This window comes from Coregonus clupeaformis, chromosome 34 (genome assembly GCF_020615455.1).
Source record: "Coregonus clupeaformis isolate EN_2021a chromosome 34, ASM2061545v1, whole genome shotgun sequence".
Taxonomy (NCBI): domain Eukaryota; kingdom Metazoa; phylum Chordata; class Actinopteri; order Salmoniformes; family Salmonidae; genus Coregonus; species Coregonus clupeaformis.
The window spans coordinates 27,768,538-27,790,499 of record NC_059225.1 but is presented as its reverse complement, the minus strand read 5'-3'; positions in this window follow the sequence as shown (position 1 = coordinate 27,790,499).

Here is a 21,962-nt window from a genome sequence, read left to right as displayed (position 1 = left end):
TCCCGAGTCGATACGAGGAGCACTGAACCCGGCCATGGAGGTGGGTCGGTACTTGCACGGTTGTCCTCAGAGGAGCGTGCACGTCGTATTCAGGCTCGGGTCTGCCTGTATTGTGGAGAAGCTGGTCATTTCGTTCCTTCCTGCCCAGTTCGTCCGGGAAAAGGGCCGGCTCATCATTTATGGGAGAAGTTTTGGTGAGCCGAGCAGCGGATTCTTCCTCTTCTCCCCGCATTCTGCTCCAGGCATCCCTCCAGTGGCAGTTCCAGAATTTCTCTGTTAGTGCGCTGATTGACTCTGGTGCCGACGTAAAGCTTTTTGGATAGAGAGTGGGCTCAACAAATGGATTTGGAGACTGTTCCTATGGACTGTCCGCTGCAGGCTAAGGGTCTAAATGGACAATTGTTGACCCGCATTACCCATCAGACTGTTCCTGTTTGTCTTAGAGTGTCGGGAAATCATCAGGAGAACATTCAATTCCATATTATCGACTGCCCACAGACTCCCCTGGTCCTTGGTATCCCCTGGCTCATAAAACACAATCCACACATTGATTGGGTGACAGGTAGCATTGTTTCATGGAGCACATTTTGTCATGTGAATTGTTTGTGTTCTGCTCAGACTCCTGCCAGTACTGTGCCTCAACCTCCACTGGAGTCCATGGATCTTTCTGCTGTTCCTGACGTGTATCATGACCTGGCATCCGTTTTCTGCAAACACAGAGCTACTTCTCTTCCTCCTCACCGGCCTTACGACTGCGCCATTGACCTCCAGCCAGGAGCCCCGCTCCCCAGCAGTCGCCTGTACAATCTCTCCCGGCCGGAGACGGAGGCTATGGAGAACTACATTCGGGACTCCTTGGCGGCAGGTATTATGCGTCCTTCCTCGTCACCTGTAGGAGCGGGATTCTTTTTTGTTGCTAAGAAGGATAAGACCCTCAGACCCTGTATTGATTACCGTGGACTTAACAACATCACCATTAAGAACAAGTATTCTCTGCCTTTGATTAATTCTGCTTTTCCCTCCTTCATGGTGCTACCATCTTTACGAAACTGGATCTACGAAATCGTATCACCTGGTGCGCATTCGTAAGGGTGATGAATGGAAGACTGCCTTCAACACACCCTTGGGACATTTTGAGTATCGGGTTATGCCTTTTGGGTTGTCTAATGCCCCTGCTGTTTTTCAGGCACTAGTCAATGATGTCCTTCGGGACATGTTGAATCGGTTTGTTTTTGTCTATCTGGATGATATCTTGATTTTCTCAGAGTCCTCCCAGGAACATGAACTGCATGTGCGCCAGGTGTTGCAAAGGTTGTTGGAGAACAAACTGTTTGTGAAGATGGAGAAATGTGAATTTCATGTGTCTGAGACCTCTTTTTTGGGTTACATCATAGCTCAGGGGAGCTGCGGATGGACCCAGCTAAGATCTCTGCTGTCACGGACTGGCCAGCTCCCTCTACCCGCAAACAACTTCAACGATTCCTGGGGTTTGCAAACTTCTATAGGAGGTTCATCAAGGACTACAGCCGCATTGCGGCGCCACTCACCGCTCTCACCTCCATCTCACGACCGTTCGCTTGGAATGAAGGGGCCGAATCAGCGTTCGAAGAACTGAAACATCGCTCGCCTCGGCTCCCATTCTGATGCAGCGGACCCCCGACCGCCAGTTTGTCGTGGAGGTGGATGCATCCGACACTGGGGTAGGTGCAGTGTTGTCACAACGTTCTCCTGAAGATAACAAACTGCATCCCTGTGCTTTTCTCTCAAGGAAACTTTCTCAGGCAGAGAGGAATTATGATGTTGGAAATCGTGAACTGCTCGCCGTTAAGCTGGCTCTCGAGGAGTGGCGACATTGGTTGGAGGGGGCGGAACAACCCTTCATCGTTTGGACGGATCATAAGAATCTGGCTTACCTCCAGTCAGCGAAGCAGCTCAACCCCCGTCAAGCCAGGTGGGCACTATTTTTGGGGAGATTCAATTTTTTCTCTGTCTTACCGTCCTGGGTCACGCAACGTCAAGCCTGACGCCTGTCTCGTGTTCATTCGGCTGTTGATACTGGTAGTAACCCTGAACCCATTTTGCCTCCTACCTGCAGTATTGCAGTCATCACATGTGACATCGAGGGGATTGTTAGACAGGCTCAACATCATCAAGCTGACCCTGGGAGGGGTCCTCCTAACCGGATGTTTGTCCCTGAGTCTGCTCGCTCCCAGGTACTTCAGTGGGCTCACTCGTCTCCCCCTTACCTGTCACCCTGGAGTTTCAGCGGACCCTTGACTTTGTGCGACGGAAGTTCTGGTGGGCCACGATGGAGGCGGACACTTGAGCCTTCATTGCTGCTTGTACGGTATGTGCACGAAGTAAAAACTCCACCCAGGCCAGCGCTGGTCATCTACGACCTCTACCTATACCCAGCCGGCCCTGGTCGCATATCGCTATGGATTTTGTCACTGGACTTCCCCCTCATCTGGTAAGACTGTCATTCTTACGGTGATTGATCGTTTTCTAAGTTCGCTCATTTTTGGCCCTACCTAAACTGCCCACTGCCAGAGAGACGGCTGATATTTTGGTTGAACATGTGTTCCGCTCTCATGGTCTACCCACGGATATTGTCTCTGACAGGGGTCCCCAGTTTGTCTCCCCAGGTGTGGAAAGCTTTCTGTAAAGCTTTGGGCATTACATCCAGCCTGTCCTCTGGATATCACCCCCAGACCAACGGGCAAGCCGAGAGAGCCGAACCAGGAGATGGAGACCGCACTTCGCTGTGTCACTGGGTCTAACCCTGGGTCATGGAGCTCCATGCTCCCCTGGGTGGAATATGCTCATAACACCTTGACTAACGCTTCCTCTGGTTTGTCTCCTTTTCTGTGTGCTCTGGGTTATCAACCTCCCTGTTCCCTTCCCAAGAGAGGGAACTTGCGGTACCCTCGGTGCAGTCCCACTGCGCCGCTGCTGCAAGGTCTGGAGGAAGGCCAGGGGTAGCTCTGTCCCGAGCTTCGGCGTACATGCAGAGGCAAGCCAACCGTCACCGGTCCCAGGCTCCCGGTTACTCTCCTGGTCAAGAGGTATGGCTGAAGTCACGGGACCTTCCATTGAAGGTGGAGTCGAAGAAGATGGCGCCTCGTTTTATAGGACCGTTCAAGATACTGTCTATTGTTAACCCCTGCGCGGTTAAGCTACAGCTTCCTGCCTCCCTACGGGTTCATTCCACCTTTCATGTTTCCCAGATTAAGCCTGTGTCGGTTAGCCCTTTGTGCCCGCCCTCTCGTCCCCCTCCTCCGCCCAAGATCGTGGGTGGGGGTCCGGTCTACACTGTCCGGCGACTTCTGGATGTTCGCCGCGGGGTCGTGGTTTCCAGTACCTGGTGGATTGGGAGGGTTATGGTCCTGAGGAACGTTCCTGGGTGCCCAGGAGCTTCATTGTGGATCCTGCTCTGGTTCGTGAGTTTCATAGGTTACATCCTGATAAACCCTGTCGGCCGCCAGGTGGCGTCCGTAGAGGGGGGTACTGTTAGGCCTACTGCTGCTAGGTAGCTCTCTCTCTGCTCTCCCCCTCCCCTCTGTCTGTCCTTGATTGCAGGAGTGAAGTCTGGTGTGCGGGAGTCAGGGTTCCAGCTGCAGCTCATTCACCATAATCACCTCAGCCTTTAAGACCCGGTCAAACTTTCCACTCATCGTCAGATCATAGTCAAGACAACCATGTTAGTCTCGCTGCCGACTCAACCTGTCTGTTTTCGCTCTTGTGTTTTTTTGGACTGTTTATTTACTTTTTCTCCTGTGCCACAGATATTTGGAACCTGACTCCTGCCTCCGCTTCACTCCTGCCACCACCATCCTGCTCTCCACTATCGGGCCTCTCCTTTGGACTCACCACGGACACTAGGACATTACGGTACCACACCTGCCCTGACCTGGATCTGTACCCTCCCTGTAACCTGGACTTGCTCTTCCCCATTTATTGGAAACCTGGACTATTGAACATTATAATAAACCTGTTAAAACTTCTCTGGCTTGGTGTACTTGTCTGCATTTGGGTTCTATCCAGTTAAATCATAACACATGGCCTCTGAAAATAACCTATGGATTACTTTAAAATATCCTATGTTTGGGTAATCTGGTTATTGGGGGTGTGGCTTTCAGTTAGTTATTTTTGGCCACATGTGAGAGTAAATGTCATTAAGTTTGTGCACTGCACATTTACATTTTCCTTCAGTATTACTTAACATAAATTGATATGTTAAAGTGATAACTAAACCAACATTGGAATATGCATAGGCAGTTGACGGACTCATACTCTTTTGTAAGAGTATTAAAGCTACAGAAGTGTCAGTGCTCAAGCTTAACATGATGACAATACAACAGACGTACAGGAATGACATTTACGTACACAGGTGGCCAAAAATGACTATCTGAACACCACACCCCTACTAAGCCACACCGCCAGTCTTCAAAGAAAACAACCCAACTAAGGGCCCAATTCTACCAGATCTGCTTTAGCTAACATCTGCATATTTGATGTGTTCATGGTGTCAGAGTGGAACTGAATTAGAGCTGTGAACTGGATGAATGTAACAACCATGTCTTTATCACTAACAAATACAGTCATGGGTGGTAACTCTACAATTTACTTGAAAGGCACTCTGGGAAATATTTGAATAAGGCTTTACACTAAGCAGTGTGTTGATTTAACACTGTTCCAGTGTCTATATGGGTCCACAGACTCCACATTTTCGTTGTTGATTTAGCACTCTGTTATTTATTTATTTTTAACAGTGGAGAATTTGCTGTGTAAGCATCCAACTTGCTGTTTGCAATGTTTGCAATTGGCTTTGAATGACTCTGCAGTATTTTCAGGTATCATAAAATAATTGCAGCTTTCGACCTATTCAGTGGCATATTGAAAGAGTCATACAATAGTTGAACGTCACAACTTATGTATACTTATATGTACAAATTATAATTGGTTAATTGGTTACTTGATTATTTACACCTGGGGCAATGGACATTCAGGAGAATGGACATTTACAGAATGTTCAGATAGAATGTATTGTGTAGATCAAATATGACAGTCAGATTGGAATAGTTTTCAAACTTGTGTGTGCGCTATTCATTCTATTTCTATCTTCAACATGCAGTTCCAGATACAGCCCTGCCATTAGTTGAAGGCAGCCAATCCAATAGTTTCAGGAAAGTAGTCACTTTCTGAGATCTGTATTTAAAAAGTTGTAGTCACCTCCAAAGTAACTATTTGTTCCCCCACAAAAATACAGTAGTTACTTTTCATACAGCGTAGTTAAAACTATGATTATCGCAGGTCTGGAACTGAGACAGACGCCTTTTTTTATTTACTGACAATGTTTTTTCCCAACTTAAACAGTCAACTGTCAAGGGTATCAATCTTTTCACACCCTCTATCTAGATTTGACTGCCATTTCTGACGCAGTCTAAGGTCCTTGTCAAGCTTCAGTCCTTCAACACCCTTTCCTGATGGCCCTCAGTCACACTGACTTGTCGTCTTCACTTTCCATCTGTGACTGGATGTCACCAGACACACGCCCATGGCCTCAGTTGTCTCACAAGCGTCATCTCTCGATTTCTCTGTCTCTCTCTGTCTCCCTCTCCATCCGTCCGTCCCTCCGTCTCTCTCTCTCTCTCTCTCTCTCTCTCTCTCTCTCTCTCTCTCTCTCTCTCTCTCTCTCTCTCTCTCTCTCTCTCTCTCTCTCTCTCTCTCTCTCTCTCTCTCTCTCTCTCTCTTTCTCTCTGTGCTATCACTAGATAGTGATACTGGTCTCTTGGAGTGACCAACGACAATACGCTACATGGCAGTCTTTGTCTGTCAACTGACATGCTTGATAAATCCTCCCTGTTTTACATCTAAAGATGTAGGATCTTAATTTGACCAGTCTCTCATAGCAGGAAAATGTTCCTGCAGCAACATGACATGTGAATTATTGTAATTAATATAAAAAATGGTAGTGGAAATTACAAATTGTATGCTTGGGCTCTTTGTCCTGTTGGAACCTAAATCTTCACCCCCAGTCTAAGGCCATTTGCATTCTGATGCATGGGTGAGAAAAAAAAAATATTTAATCCATTTTGAATTCAGGCTGTAAAACAACAAAATGTGGAATAAGTCAAGCGGCATGAATACTTTCTGAAGGCACTGTAAATACGATATCAAAGCAAGTATTGTGTAATGACACGCACTGCAATATCGTAAAATTGACTGTATTGTACTGTAAAAAAGGTAATGCTACCGTAATCAGAATGAATTAATGAATGGATGAATGAATGAAATTCATTGAGGGGAGGGGTTTGCATTTCACAGTATTTTACTGTAAAAATTTATGCACACTTGACTGTAAGTCGCTTTGGATAAAAGCGTCTGCTAAATGGCATATTATTATTATTATATTATTTACTGTAGTTGATTGGTTCAAGCAGGTTGGCTGCTAGTTAAAGTGATAAGATCTAAAAGTCTAAGCTAACATATATAATTGTTTTAAGATGGTCATACCGTGGATCATTTAGCTATTTGATTTTGAATTTTAGGACCCATGTAGGTGTCATTGTATTTTTAAATGTTTTATTATATATTGAATTTGTCCTTTACTACTATAGCCCATAGACACACATTGAATAACACATTCATAAATGGTAAAACAGACGCAGCCCATGTAAAAAATCACTGATATCTCTAGTTTAAACTGACAGATTTTCATGGGGATTTTCTTATTATGTTACTTAGATTGACGCACGGATGTGTCAAAATCTTAAAGCTTTTAATAAATATTTGGTGTTTTATATGCCTTAACAAAGGCTTCCAAACGTATTTGTATTTTTACACTGAACGAAAATATAAATGCAACATGTAAAGTGTTGGTCCCATGTTTAATGAGCTGAAAACAAAACAGACATTTTCCATATGCACAAAAAGCATATTTCTCAAAAATGTTGTGCACTAATTTGTTTACATCTTTGTTAGTGAGTATTTCACCTTTGCCAAGATAATCCATCCATCTGACAGGTGTGGCATATCAAGAAGCTAATTAAACAGCCTGATCATTACACAGGTGCACCTTGTGCTGGGAACAGTAAAATACCACTAGAAATGTGCAGTTTTGTCACACAACACAATGCCAAAGATGTCTCATGTTTTGAGGGAGCGTGCAATTGGCATGCTGACTGCAGGAATGTCCACCAGCGCTGTTGCCAGAGAATTTAATATTCATTTCTCTACCATACACTGCCTCCAAAGTTGTTTTAGAAAATTTGGCAGTACGTCCAACCGGCCTCACCACCGCAGACCACGTGTAACGACGCTAGCCCAGGACCTCCACATCCGGCTTCTTCACCTGCGGGAGAGGTTGTAATCTGAATAAAGAGAATGAGGCTATTTTTTTACACGGGGTGAGACATTCTTACTAATCTGCCGAAGAACCAGTTCAGATTTAAGTATAACTTTTGTATGACTGAAGCCTTTAGTGAGAGGTTCAATGCTTTAATATTTAATAACTTTAGCCATCCAAATTCATATTAATTATATAAACAGGCCGTTTAATTTTGTCAGGCTTTCTGTTCCAAATATGGTGGAATATTTTTTGCTCTAATTAAAAAAGCAAGTTATTCGGTGTAGGCAGGGCCATAAGTAAATAGGTAAACTGTGATATGACTAAATAATTAATCAGGGTAATTTTTCCACAAATAGATAGGTATTTACCATTCCATGGTAGCAAGATCTTATCTATTTTTGCTAACTTGAATGGGCAAACTTTCTATTAAAATGTATTGTAGTGAGATCATTAATTTCTTACGGGATATCAATAGTGAGTTTGTCCACTTCACCGTCAGACCTTTTTATTGGTAAACTACAAGGTAATGTAAAAGTTGTCTTTTTTTGTAATCCAATACGTAATATTATGTATTTTACTGTTGATAATACAAAAGATTACCATATAATTGACAGTTTTCCATTAGAGAGTATGTAAAAAAGTATGATTTATTTGATTTATTATGTATTTACAATTGTGACCGATGGGAACATACAGTCCTCTGCCTATAAAAAAATTGACATTTACCCCTATTCTTCAGCCCCAATACCTCACCCCATTTACCCACACACCTAAACCCAATTAACCACACACCCCAGCCCTGTTACCCCCATGCCCATGCCCTAACCCAAACACCCACATGCCATTACCCTAATATTGACAAAATCAAGTACTGATACACCCATATCCTAGCCCTAAATTCCCTCTTTGTTACTCATAGACCCCAGTTCCTTTGCCAATACACCTCAACCCGGTTACCCACTTTGCCTAGGCCTGTATTCCCCAAGTCACCAACACTGACCTACAGTATATCCAGCTATTTGCTATTTCCAAACCCTGTTATTAGCATACATTATCTTAGTCTTGTGACCTCTATACGCTAATCATTTCATCGATAAACTCATAGTACAGTGGCATAACACGTGCCCCAGACCCACTTTTTTCCAACCACAAGCTTGTTGCAAAAAGGATTTTAATGGGCAATAGACATCAATCCAGACCAATTACCTGTATGAGCCTTGTGTATCACTACAACCCATTGCTCGTATAAACCAGGTAAATTCATGGGCATGCTCATATAAAACAGGTCTACCCTAGTGCCCAAGCCTCAACATTCATACAAACCAGGTCTACACTTGTACTTCAGCCCCAATATTCTTACAGACTAGGTGTACACCTGCACGTCTAACCCAATATTGACAAAAAAATCAGGTCTACTGCTACTTGTCAGCCCCAATTGTAAAATAGGTGTTCTTCTGCATTTCAGCCCCAATATTGTAAGAAACTAGGTCGACACCTGTACTTTAGCTCCAATTTACAAACCTACAAAGTCTGCACTTGTGCTCGAACTAAGCCAGGTCTAAATCAACACTGAAAGAGTCGGACCATTATACAAACTGGAACCAGCATTAAGAAAAAGTATTATTTAACACAATAATGCAATACCAGTGCATTCGGAAAGTATTCAGACCCCTTTACTTTTTCCACATTTTATACCGTTACAGCCTTATTCTAAAATGGATTAAATATATGTTTTTCTTCATCAATCTACACACAATACCCCATAATGACAAAGTGAAAACAGTTATTATTTTTATTTTGCAAATTTACTAAAAACAAAAAACAGAAATACCTTATTTACAGAAGTATTCAGACCCTTTGCAATGACTCTCAAAATTGAGCTCCGGTGCATCCTGTTTCCATTGATGATCCTTGAGCTGTTTCTACAACTTGATTGGAGTCCACCTGTGGTAAATTCAATTGATTGGACATGATTTGGAAAGGCACACACATGTCTTTATAAGGTCCCACAGTTGACAGTGCATGTCAGAGCAAAAACTAAGCCATGAGGTCGAAGGAATTGTCCGTAGTGCTCCGAGACAGGATTGTGTCGAGGCACAGATCTGGGGAAGGGTTCCAAAATATTTCTGCAGCATTGAAGGTCCCCAAGAACACAGTAGCCTCCATCATTCTTCAATGGAAGAATATTGGAACCACCAACACTCTTCCTAGAGCTGCCTGCCCGGCCAAACTGAGCAATCGGGGGAGAATGGCCTTGGTCAAGGAGGTGACCAAGAACCCGATAGTCACTCTGACAGATTTCCAGAGTTCCTCTGTGGAGATGGGAGAAGCTTCCAGAAGGACAACCATCTCTGCAGCACTCTACCAATCAGAACTCTATGGTAGAGTGGCCAGACAGAAGCCACTCCTCAGTAAAAGTCACATGACATCCCACATGGAGTTTGCCAAAAGGCACCTAAAGGACTCTCAGACCATGAGAAACAGGATTCTCTGGTCTGATGAAACCGAAATTGAACTCTTTGGCTTGAATGCCATGCGTCATGTGTGGAGGAAACCTGGCCCCATCCCTATGGTGGTGGCAGCATCATGCTGTGGGGAAGTTTTTCAGCGGCAGGGACTGGGAGACTAGTCAGGGTTGAGGGAAAGATGAACAAAACAAAGTACAGAGAGATCCTTGATGAAAACCTGCTCCAGAGCGCTCAGGATAATGACCCTAAGCACACAGCCAAGACAACACAGGAGTGGTTTCGGGACAAGTCTCTGAATGACCTTGAGTGGCCCAGCCAGAGCCCGGATTGGAACCCAATCGAACTTCTCTGGAGAGACCTGAAAATAGCTGTGCAGCGACGTTCCCCATCCAACCTGACAGAGCTTGAGAGGATCTGCAGAGAAGAATGGGAGAAACTCCCCAAATACAGGTTTTCCAAGCTTGTAGCGTCATAGCCAAGAAGACTCAAGGCTGTAATTGCTGCCAAAGGCGCTTCAACAAAGTAAAGGGTCTGAATACTTATGTAAATGTGTTATTTCAGTTAGACATTTTTTATACATTTGCACAAAAAAATAAGTGTTTACGCTTTGTCATTATGGGGTATCGTGTGTAGATTGATGAGGTAAAAAAACAATGTAATCCATTTTAGAATAAAGCTGTAACATAACAAAATGTGGAAAAAGTCAAGGGGTCTGAATACTTTCCGAATGCACTGTGTGTGTGTGTGTGTGTGTGTGTGCTTATATATAAGTTTGTGAAAGAGAACATCAGAGCGGTGGGCACAGCAGTGGTTGATAGACAAAGGTTGAGAAGGGAGTTTCTCTGTCTGTATCCCTGTCTTGGCAGAGGCCATCGCTCTCTCCTGGAATGCAGGAAGTAGTGTGTGTGTGTGTGTGTGTGTGTGTGTGTGTGTGTGTGTGTGTAGTAGTGGGAAGTATTGTGGCTCGTTTACTAGTTTCCTGTCTCTCATTGTTTACAAAACACACAAGGGAACACCCTCTATTCAAGGCCTGGTGAAACACATCCCTAATTACTCTCTGTTCTGAAAACACAATCAGGAACGAGGAACACAAGGCAAGGCAGACAACATACCATTGGCCATGGCACGCAAGTCATGGCAGGGCACCAAGAATGACATCTGTGTGTGTGTGTGTGTGTGTGTGTGGTTTGCCTGCATGCGAGAATATGAGTACTGTCCTTATATGTGCATCCTGCTGCCCTGTCATGCGTGAGAGATGCACAGCTGGTGAACATGAACATGTGGTGAATGTCAGTTCATGGCTGTTGCATCTCATGCCATGCCTCCTCTGCCCTGTTACATCTAAAAAATTTCCCAGGTGGGCCCATACAGCTTCGGCCTGACTAGCACCTGGATGGCTCTGTATACTATATTATATATTATACAGTATATCTCTATGGTTTGGCACACATGGGCTAAGGGCCTGTTGTTGTATATGAGCGACAGAATCTGAGCGAGACAGGAGAGAGAGAAACAGAGAGAAACACAGAGGACTTAAGAAGACTAGAGAAAGCTTGAAAATGCATGAAAAAGTAGGTGTCAGCCTTCCACATCAGTAATGTTGTTTCTCTATCAGATTAGTGTTGTTTCTCTATCAGATTTGTTGTGTCTTTTTGCAATATGAGATGCACTTGACCCTGTTGGCCACCTTGTTTGCCATGTCCATTTCTACCTGTGCCAATGGATGGCCATCGATCTGTTTATGCCTTAAGAACAGAGCATTAATGAATGCACAGGGGAGACTGGGGCTGTGAGCCATGCACAGGGGAGGCTGGGGGAGCTGGGGAGGAGGAGGGGAGGGGGGGGCGACAGGCTGGATTAAAGGAGGTCACGCTCATAACAAATGCACCTAATCCTGGGAATACACATTGTGCTGCTCTGTGTACTCGGCCATGACAGGATGCTCTATCTTAACCGCTGTGTGTGTGTGCATGCGTGCATGTGTGTGTAGCGCTTCTCACCTGTTCTGTTTAGCCAATGAGTTATTCTATCTGGGCCCAGACGTCAGTGTTCAGCTCTGACACTCCAGAAAAAAGCTGTTTATTGGAATAGTCTGGCGAGGTAATTCACCTTGATAAAGTGTGGCTATGATATTAATTAATTGCCAATTATACGCTGTGTGTGTGTACACAATGGCTGCACACGGTGACTTGTCATCTGATAAGTATTCAACACATGATTATAGAACAGACAACACCTGAGGGTAAAAATGGGAAAATGTATAATTCACTTGTTTTTCTACTCTCAGTCTTTTATTAAATTAGTTTTTTTTTTCATAACCAAAACAAGCCTTCAACACACACTGTATAATGATGTTGATTTAATGACTTATAGCCAGTTAGTGAATAAGAAAGTATTAATCACATACAGAGCAGTAGTTAAAGAACAAAATACATCTAAACCAGTCATAGCCCACTGTGAATGAGGAAGACAATATAAGTAAACTATAATACTGTCATCGTAATAACGTCATTTCATCCAGTTTTGTCCACTTGGGTATGTGTTCATTTTTGTGCAGAAGTGCAGTCATTTTCCTTTTCTGCCCATTTGTCATCTGAGTCCAAAACCTTAGAGCAGGACTGCCCAAGCCTGTTCCTGGAGAGTAGGTTTTTGCTCCAACCCTAATCTAGCACACCTGATTCTAATAATTAGCTGGTTGATAAGATGAATCAGGTTAGTAACACCTGGGGTTGGAGCGAAAAACCTACAGGAGGATAGCTCTCCAGGAACAGGGTTGGGCAACCCTGCCTTAGAGAGAGGCCACATGAGAGGTGTGACATGAAACGACCCACCATCACTGACCACGACTCACAACTGACCCAGGAGTGTGTGCGTCTGTGTGTGAGTGCAGTAGTGTGTGTGTCAGGTTGTATTCAGGGGTGTACGTATGTGGGGTATAATGTCAGGGAGGTGAGGCGAGATGGATCGCTTCACTTGTTGCACAGAGTGAGCGAGTGAGAGAGAGAAGAAGAATATCTAATACTAGTCAATTCAAGAACAAAAGAGTAAAGTAGAAAAAAATGGCCTAAATGTACATGAATTAACTGAACTGAGAACTGAAATATGATTATATGTATGGTCTCTCTCTTATGCTGTCTCTCATTGAATGAGCCCTGTGACGTGTGCTGACATGATATTTCTGGTCTGCAGTGATGTGTTGAGTCCAGGCCATGACAGCACACGTCACAGGGCACGTCATCATGACAAGACTTTCACACGCCTCAGCGCCTTCTGAGCCTGAGGTGAGCCCTCTCCCCCGACCTCCCTCACCTCCTCCCCGACCTCCCCTCACCACTTCCACACCCCTCCATTACCCAGCTAAACCCCCAACGATGAAGAGGATCTTGTCGGTAAACAACGTCTGCTGCTTGATCCACAGCACAGGGAAATTAGTTTTACATGTAGGTCCCAAATAGCACCCTATTCCCTATGGGCCCAGGTCAAAAGTAGGATGCCATTTGGGACGCAACGAGAGTCCCCCCATAGAGAAAATCCCAGTCCTGAACATCATCCTGACCTGATTTACTAATTCTGACACATTTAGGGAAGATTAGCAGAATGGTAACGCTACTACAGTATGCTGAATAGTATAGAGAAGAGGAGAAGTGAATGGAGGAGGTTTTTTCTTCTTCAATATCATATACTGTCAAACCATGAAACGTGAAATGGTTATAACCTAAACGTCAGTGTTTAAAACTTAGATTTGCCAATAAGTGTTCTCATCTTAGGCATTTAGAAGGCAAGATTAAACATGTTAGTCAGCTTTTTCCAGTCAGTTTCCAAACAGGAGAACACCTATATAACCTATAAGTGTTCAGATTTTAAACACTAGTGTTAACTTTTCCATCGTCCTGTTCAGAGTGCATTTAGTCATTAGAAATTGTTGTGACTTTCCATGCCTTTTATTCAGATCAGTGTTAGGAATGTCTGTCACCTTTCCTACATTTCAGCACAACTGAAAAGGACATTTGATTCAAGAAATTGTTTCAATCACGTGGTGGTTGTTGTTACTCGACTCTGTTGAATTCATTTCCGTTGAAAGACGTGAAATGAAAAAGACGTGGGCGCGGCCTCATTGTCATATTTCCCAGCATGCTTTGTTGCAGGTAGATTTTTTGAATAGTTTGATTTAATATCTCTGTTTCCTCATGCACATTGATTGATTAATTAAGCAATAAGGCATGAGAACCCGGGGATTATTATGTGATAACTCCTGACTATGGGTTGTTCTTAGGCCCGAGGCGAAGCCCTTCCTTTGTCGTGGTCTAAGACTCAAAAGAGAAAGCTATCCCCTTTTCTTTGAGCCAGTCAGAGAAACATTTCACTGCCCAGTTAGTCTGCTTCACTGTGTTGGCTTCATTACGACTCTTTTCCAGGGAGTCCAGAGTATTTTCCTCCACCTGTGCGTGTCGGCTGTATAGTTTGGGATTGAAGCCCCCTCCCATATCCTGTTCCCACCACTCTTTAAAATCCATGTTTTGGTTTTGTAGGCTAGTAGCCACTGGTTAATGAATTAACGGAATTCTGAGTGTTTACGGTTTCCGTGGTGAATTATTAGTTTCATTTTCATACTTGTGCTAGCCAGCCTACTGGCATGGGAGAGAGCTCATTTGTAAATTGATACATTGTTGCACTGGTCAGTAGAGGCAGACAGGTAGGTTTATACAACCCCCAACTGTTTTGCAAAGCAACTAATAGCATGGAAAAATTGTGTCAGTGATGAAGTTTATGGGCTGCAGGAGAGTGGAATTATGACATTAACACGTCATGGTATTTTGAGGGAGTTGTTTTCCCACAACAATAAATGTATAATATGGGGTCATAAAGGGTTTACTTTTAATTGAAACACATTCACTTAGGCAGTCACTTGGTGAAGGCTTCAGGAATGTAATATATTAAATGCAACAACCATGTTTCTGTCACAAACAAAAAGTAATTACACTCGAAAGGGATTCTGGGAAATATGCAAATGCAGCTTTACACACTGTTAAAACAACAACCCACGTTTTCATGTGTTTAAAAAGTGTTACAGAGAATAAACATGTTCTGTTGTTTACAGTCCAATCACTGTGACAACATTTACATTTTAAATACCTTGATGCATTTAAAAAGTGTTAGAGAAAAGTGTTTAGTAATGTGTTCAGATCCTAAACACTTGGTCTTACAGTGTAATTAATGTTTGGTTCTGTTCCGTTCTGTAGGTGTTTCCTCCAGAGACAAAAATATTGATTCTGTAGAATGGCAAACATTGGCAGAGCTAACAAAGAAAAAACATTGTCATGCAATCTTCCACTTCCTGCACAATCACAGACAGACCGCCCATTGCTAAAGAATACGTGAGGACAGAAGAAGCAAGATGTTGTTTCCATAACTCCAGCCGGTATCGGAAAATTGCCTCAGGAGGAAGCGGAGCAATTTATTTTTCTAAAAAACAGACATGAGAGGATAGGAGGAGAGGAGAGAAGTGCAGAGGAGAGGAAAGGACATAGGAGAGAAGAGTGGAGAGGAGCTCGTAATAACACCCTCACAGAGACGGACAGGTTTATTTCACTCTTCCAGATAACCATCAGACAGGAAAACATCCAGGCCCACCAACACAAGCCCCTGCCGCTGCCACTGACAGACAGACTGACAAAATCAAGAAGCATCAACAAACAAATGCATCTTCTGGCAGAGGGCTTTGTGAGATTGGCAGCTCAATACGAACTTTATCGTTGCATTTATACCCAAAACTGAACACTGAGCCATATCCTAATCTAACACACTGCAACTCATAAAACTTTAAAACAAAACACTCCCACAGCTACAGATTTCTCTATTTTTTTTGCAGTTTTCCTCCACTGCTTTTCTATTTGCAGGGAAGTAGCATTCAGTCTTTACGGGAGTTCGGATATTTTTCAGATTCTAACATCAGAGAGCAGCTCTGGGTCCATCTATGGTTTGTTTGAAACCAGCAACAAAAATGTGTCATTTTGGAGAGGTGAAGGGGATGGAGAGATGGAGGGAGTGGTAGAGGAGGCTAAGAGGGTAGTTAGATATCCATTTCATTTACCCTTCTCTGACAAAACCCATAGTCTCTGACAAAACCCATAGTCTCTGACAAAAGCAGTTAACGCCTCACAGATCTCTCTCTTTTCCCCTTCCCTTCCCCTTCTCCTCCACTCCTCCTTTCCATGCACTTATGTGGCGGCAAGATAAAGGTGTCTGTGAACAGCATTAATAATGAAAGTGTAGAACTGGTACACTACATGACCAAAAGTATGTGTACACCTGCTCGTCGAACATCTCATTCCAAAATCATGGGCATTTATATGGAGTTGGTCCCCTCTTTGCTATAACAGCCTCCACTCTTCTGGGAAGGCTTTCCACTAGATGTTGGAACATTGCTGCGGGGACTTGCTTCCATTTAGCCACAAGAGCATTAGTGAGATCGAGCACTGATGTTGGGCGAATAGTCCTGGCTCGCAGTCCGTGTTCCAATTCATCCCAAAGGTGTTCGATGGGGTTGAGGTCAGGGCTCTGTGCAGTCCAGTCAAGTTCTTCCACACCGATCTCGACAAACCTTTTCTGTATGGACCTCGCTTTGTGCACGGGGGCATTGTCATGCTGAAACAGGAAAGGGCCTTCCCAAAACTGTTGCCACAAAGTTGGAAGCACAGAATCGTCTTGAATGTATTGTATGCTGTAGCGTTAAGATTTCCCTTCACTGGAACTAAGGGGCCTATTCCAAACAATGAAAAACAACCCCAGACCATTATTCCTCCTCCACCAAACTTTACAGTTGGCAGTACGCATTGGGGCAGGTAGCGTTCTCCTGGCGTTCACTAAATCCAGATTTGTCCGTCGGACTGCCAGATGGTGAAGCATGATTCATCACTCCAGAGAACACATTTTCACTGCTCCAGAGTCCAATGGCGGTAAGCTTTACACAACTCCAGCCGACGCTTGGCATTGAGCATGGTGATCTTAGGCTTGTGTATTTGTATTTGTATTTATTATGGATCCCCGTTAGCTGCTGCCTAGGCAACAGCTATTCTTCCTTGGCTCCAGCAAAATTAAGGCAGTTATACAGTTTTAAAAACATTACAAAACATTCACAACAGATTTCACAACACATGAGGTGTGCCCTCGGGCCCCTACTCTACTAACACATACTGTATCTACAACACAAAAGCCATGTGTACGTGTGTGTATTGTCACGAGTTGCAAAGCCAGAACCCAGAAGCAGACCAGGACAAGGTAAGTTGAAACGAAGGTGAGTGTTTATTTACAAATTCAAGAGTGATGCTGAATAATCCAGGGAACAGAGGCGGGCGGCGTTGATTAGTTGTTGAGGGTGCAGTGGTTGATCCCATCGTGGTCGGCGCCCACCACCAGGCAGAGGTTGGATGAAGGTTCCGGACGGGTGACTGCAGATGGAACAAAACGGAGGTAAGTAAACAACAAACCAACAAGGTGCAAAAACAACAAAACTAACGCTAGGCTCTAAGACTGATACTCTGGTAAACCTACTGTTCATGGCTAACGATCCGGCAGGAATGGATGTTGGGCCAGAGCCTAAGAAGGGTGATGATCAGGACCAGGTGTGCAGATTGCTGATGGGATGCAGGTGCGGAAATCAAGGGCTCCCCGAAGCGTTCCAGAACCCTCGGGAAACTGGAGATCACGAGCAGAAAAAACTAGTCCACAGACAGGACCCGACTCAGACTGCGGGATCGTTACAGTACCCCCCCTCGGCCAAGCCCGGGCGGACTCCCCGAGCGCCAGGATGGAGGCGGTAGAAGTCACGGATGAGGTCAGCATCTAGGATCTGTCGCCGCAGGAATCCAACTCCTCTCTTCAGGACCATACCCCTCCCAGTCCACGAGATACTGGAAACCCCGGCCCCGCCGTCTGGAATCCATGATGCGTCGCACCGTGTAGGCAGGACCACCTCCGATCATCCGACGAGGAGGAGGAGGAGGCGGAGGAGGCAACAGAGGACTGAGGAAAACAGGCTTGAGGCAGGAGACATGAAAGGTGGGATGGACTCTGGCGTCCTCGGTAGTTTGAGTCGAACTGCCACTGGATTGATCACCTTCTCCACCACAAACGGACCAATGAACTCGGTAACAACTTCCTAGACTCAGTCCGTAACGGAAGATCCCGTGTGGCCAACCAGACCCTCATCTCCGATGGTATAGGTGGGACGGGGATCCGCGACTGATTCGCCTGGAGCTGATACCGGTCCGAAACTCTAAGGAGTGCCTTTCTGGCCCGATGCCAGGTCCGGTGGCAACGGCGATATTGGGCCTGAACAGAGGGCACTGAAGAGCTCCTTCTCCTGAGAAGGGAAGCAAGGGAGGTTGGTAGCCATACAGGCACTGGAAGGGAGACATCCCAGTGGCAGATGTAGGGAGAGTATTGTGGGCATACTCAACCCAAGGCAACTGAGAGACCCAGGAGGTGGGGTTGGAAGAGACCAGGCAGCGTAGCGTGGTTTCCATCTTCTGGTTGGCTCTCTCCGCCTGACCATTGGATTGGGGGTGAAAACCAGATGTGAGACTGACTGTAGCTCCAATGGCCAAACAGAAGGACTTCCAGACAGCAGAGGTAAACTGAGGGCCACGGTCGGAAACAGATATCACTGGGCAACCCGATGGACCCTGAAAACCTCCCTAACCAGGATCTCGGACATCTCCGAGGCAGAGGGAAGCTTGGCAATTGGCACAAAGTGGGCGAACTTGCTGAATCTGTCCACGATAGTCAGAACGACCGTGTTCCCCTCAGAAGCGGGCAACCCAGTGACGAAGTCCAGGGCCAGATGCGACCATGGTCGCGGGAATAGGAAGGGGGTGAAGTAGTCCAGAGCTGGGCCGATTGGTACTCTTATTCTGCGCACACACTGAACAGGCAGCAACAAAACCCCGAGTATCCTCGGCCATGGCAGGCCACAAAAACGTCTGCGAAAAGCCATTGTCCGAACGCCAGCCAGGGTGACAAGCCATCTTGCTGGCGTGGGACCATTTGAGGACAGCAGGACGAAGCGACTCAGGCACAAACAACCGACCGGGTGGACCGTTACCGGGACGGGCTGAGTCCGAAGGGCGCAGCACCTCCTCCTCAATCTTCACATAACTGCTCCCGCAGCGCAGTTCGGGGGAGAATTGTCTCGGTCTCGGACCCACTCTCCTCCGTCTTGGAGAACATCCGGGACAAGGCGTCCGCCTTGCCCGTTCTTAGATCCAGGTCGGAACGTCAGGAAAACTTGAATCGTCCGAAAAACGACGCCCACCTGGCCTGACGGGAGTTGAGACGTTTAGCCGATTGCACGTAAGCAAGATTCTTGTGGTCAGTCCAGACAATAAAACGGTTGCTCCGCCCCCTCCAACCAGTGGCGCTACTCCTCCAAGGCAAGTTTCACCGCGAGAAGCTCCCGGTTACCCACATCGTAATTCCTCCGCAGGCGCAAGCGAAGCTGACTAGTAGGGCGCAGGGATGGAGTTTACTGTCCGTGGAGCATCGCTGCGACGGATGGCGCCAACTCCCACATCAGACGCGCGTCCACTTCAGCAACGAACTGACGGGCCGTGTCCGGTTGAGAGAGAATCGGTGCGTTGGTGAATCGCCTTTCAAATCAGAAACGCACGATCGCCTCCGGATTCCACTTGAAGGTCCTGATACTGGAAGTCAAGGCAGTTAACGGAGCGGCCACACGGCTTGTAACCCGGATGAATCTGCGGTAGAAATTCGCAAACCCCAAAAATCTCTGGAGCTGCAATCTCGTACCGGGCTGGGCCCATTCCAGAACGCTCTAACCTTCTCCTGGTCCATCCTAATCTCTCCCCTGGAGATGATGTACCCAGAAAGGATGTCGTGAAACTCGCACTTCTGTCTCGGCCTTCACGAACAGGCGATTCTCCAACAATCGCTGCAGAACCGGCGGGCACTGGACTCGGAAGGTTCCTTCGAGAAGATCAGAATGTCATCCAGGTAAACAAACACAAAGAGACCGATCATATCTCTCAGGACGTCGTTCACCATACTCTGGAAATACCGCTGGAGCATTGGTCAGTCCAAACGGCATCACCTGATACTGAAGTGACCCATCGGTGTATTGAAACCCGTCAACCACTCGTCCCCCCCTCTCTGATCCGGACCATGTGATACGCATTATTGAACTCGCTTGTGAAACCGTAGCACCCTGTAAGGAGTCGAAGGCAGAACTCATCAAGGCAGGGATACTTGTTCTTGACCGTGATGTCATTCAACCCCGATAATCAATACACGGTCGAAGAGAGCCATCCTTCTTACCCACAAAGAAGAATCCTGCCCCCAGGGGTGATGACGAGGACGAACGAGACCAGCAGCTAGGGACTCCTTGATGTAGGTCTCCAAAGCCTCACGTTCAGGTCGGGAGATACTGTATAACCTTCCCTTGGGGTAGACAGCTCCAGGGAACAGGTTGATGGCACAATCATATGGTCGGTGGGGAGGGAGTGACAGAGCCTTCTGCTTACTGAAAACTTCCCCCAAATCGTGATATGTCTCGGGAACCAGGGACAAATCTGGGGGTTTAGCCTCAATCACCTGACTGGGAACCGAATGGGGGCAGGCAGTCTTGAGACAGTTAGCATGACAATCAAGGCTCCAACTCGTTACCTTGCCCCGTCACCCAATCGAACGTGGATTGTGTTCCTTCAGCCAGGGGTATCCAAGGACCAGAGGAACATGGGAAGACGGCAGAATGAAGAATGAAATCATCTCAGAATGATTCCCCGACAACAGCATCTTAACCGGTTCAGTCCTCATCGTGATACGTGCCAGACTACTGCCGTCCAGAGTGGTAGCTTCAATGGCTTCCGGCAATTGCTCCTTGAAAGCCCCAGCTGTTCCACCAACTCGGCATCTAGAAAGCTTCCATCGGCACCTGAATCGATAAAAGCGTTAATCGCTAAGCTCTGATTCCTGTTCATAAGGGTAGCCGGAAAACGGGGTCTGACAGAGGTATTGAGAGGTCGAAACTGGCTCGCTAAAAGTCCTCCCAACTTTAGCGAGCCGCGCAGTTTGACGACCCGACTGGAACCTGAGAAGCTGATCGGTTGGGCGAACCCATTGCTTCTCCCTCCTTCGCTCTCGGACTCGATTATCCACCCGAATAGACAAGGCTACCAAGCTGTCCAGGTCACTAGGCTCCGGATAGGAGATCAACTCATCCTTGAGCTGCTCCGACAGACCCTGGTAAAAGGCCGCTTGCAGAGACTCCTCATTCCACCCACTCTCCACAGCCAACGTCTTGAACTCGATCACGAAGTCGGCCACGCTGCGAGTTCCTTGGCGAAGCGAAAACAGGCGCCTAGCTGCGTCCCTCCCTCGGACGGAATGGTCGAAGAGCTTCCTCATCTCGGCCGTGAACCCCTGGTATGAAGCCATGCAGGGATCCTGTCGTTCCCAAACGGCTGAAGCCCACTCCAGCGCTCGACCACGCAGCAACTCAATCACAAAGGCTATCCTAGCCTTGTCTGTGGCATAAGAGTAGGGCTGTAGATCGAACACTAATCCACACTGCATAAGGAAGGAACGGCATCTTCCCAGCTCCCCCTCATATTTATCCAGGCGTCGGAACCTTGGGCTCACGGAAGGACACAGCTCCAGAAGCGGCAGGCGAGATGGGTGAAACCGGTAGTGGATCCTCCACCGGAAACTTGCGTTGGTTCTGGACCTCCGTCAGACCGGTAGAAAGGTTCCGAACTGACAACGCGATCTCCTGTAGTACCGTGCTATGATGGCCCAACATCTTCTCCTGCTGGGTAATGGCATGGCGAACAGAGTCCAGGTCCGCTGGGTTCATTACTGGCCGGATCGTTCTGTCACGAGTTGCAAAGCCAGAACCCAGAAGCAGACCAGGACAAGGTAAGTTGAAAACGAAGGTGAGTGTTTATTTACAAATTCAAGAGTGATGCTGAATAATCCAGGGAACAGAGCGGGCGGCGTTGATTAGTTGTTGAGGGTGCAGTGGTTGATCCCATCATGGGTCGGCAGCCGCCGACCACCAGGCAGAGGTTGGATGAAGGTTCGGGACGGGTGACTGCAGATGGAACAAAACGGAGGTAAGTAAACAACAA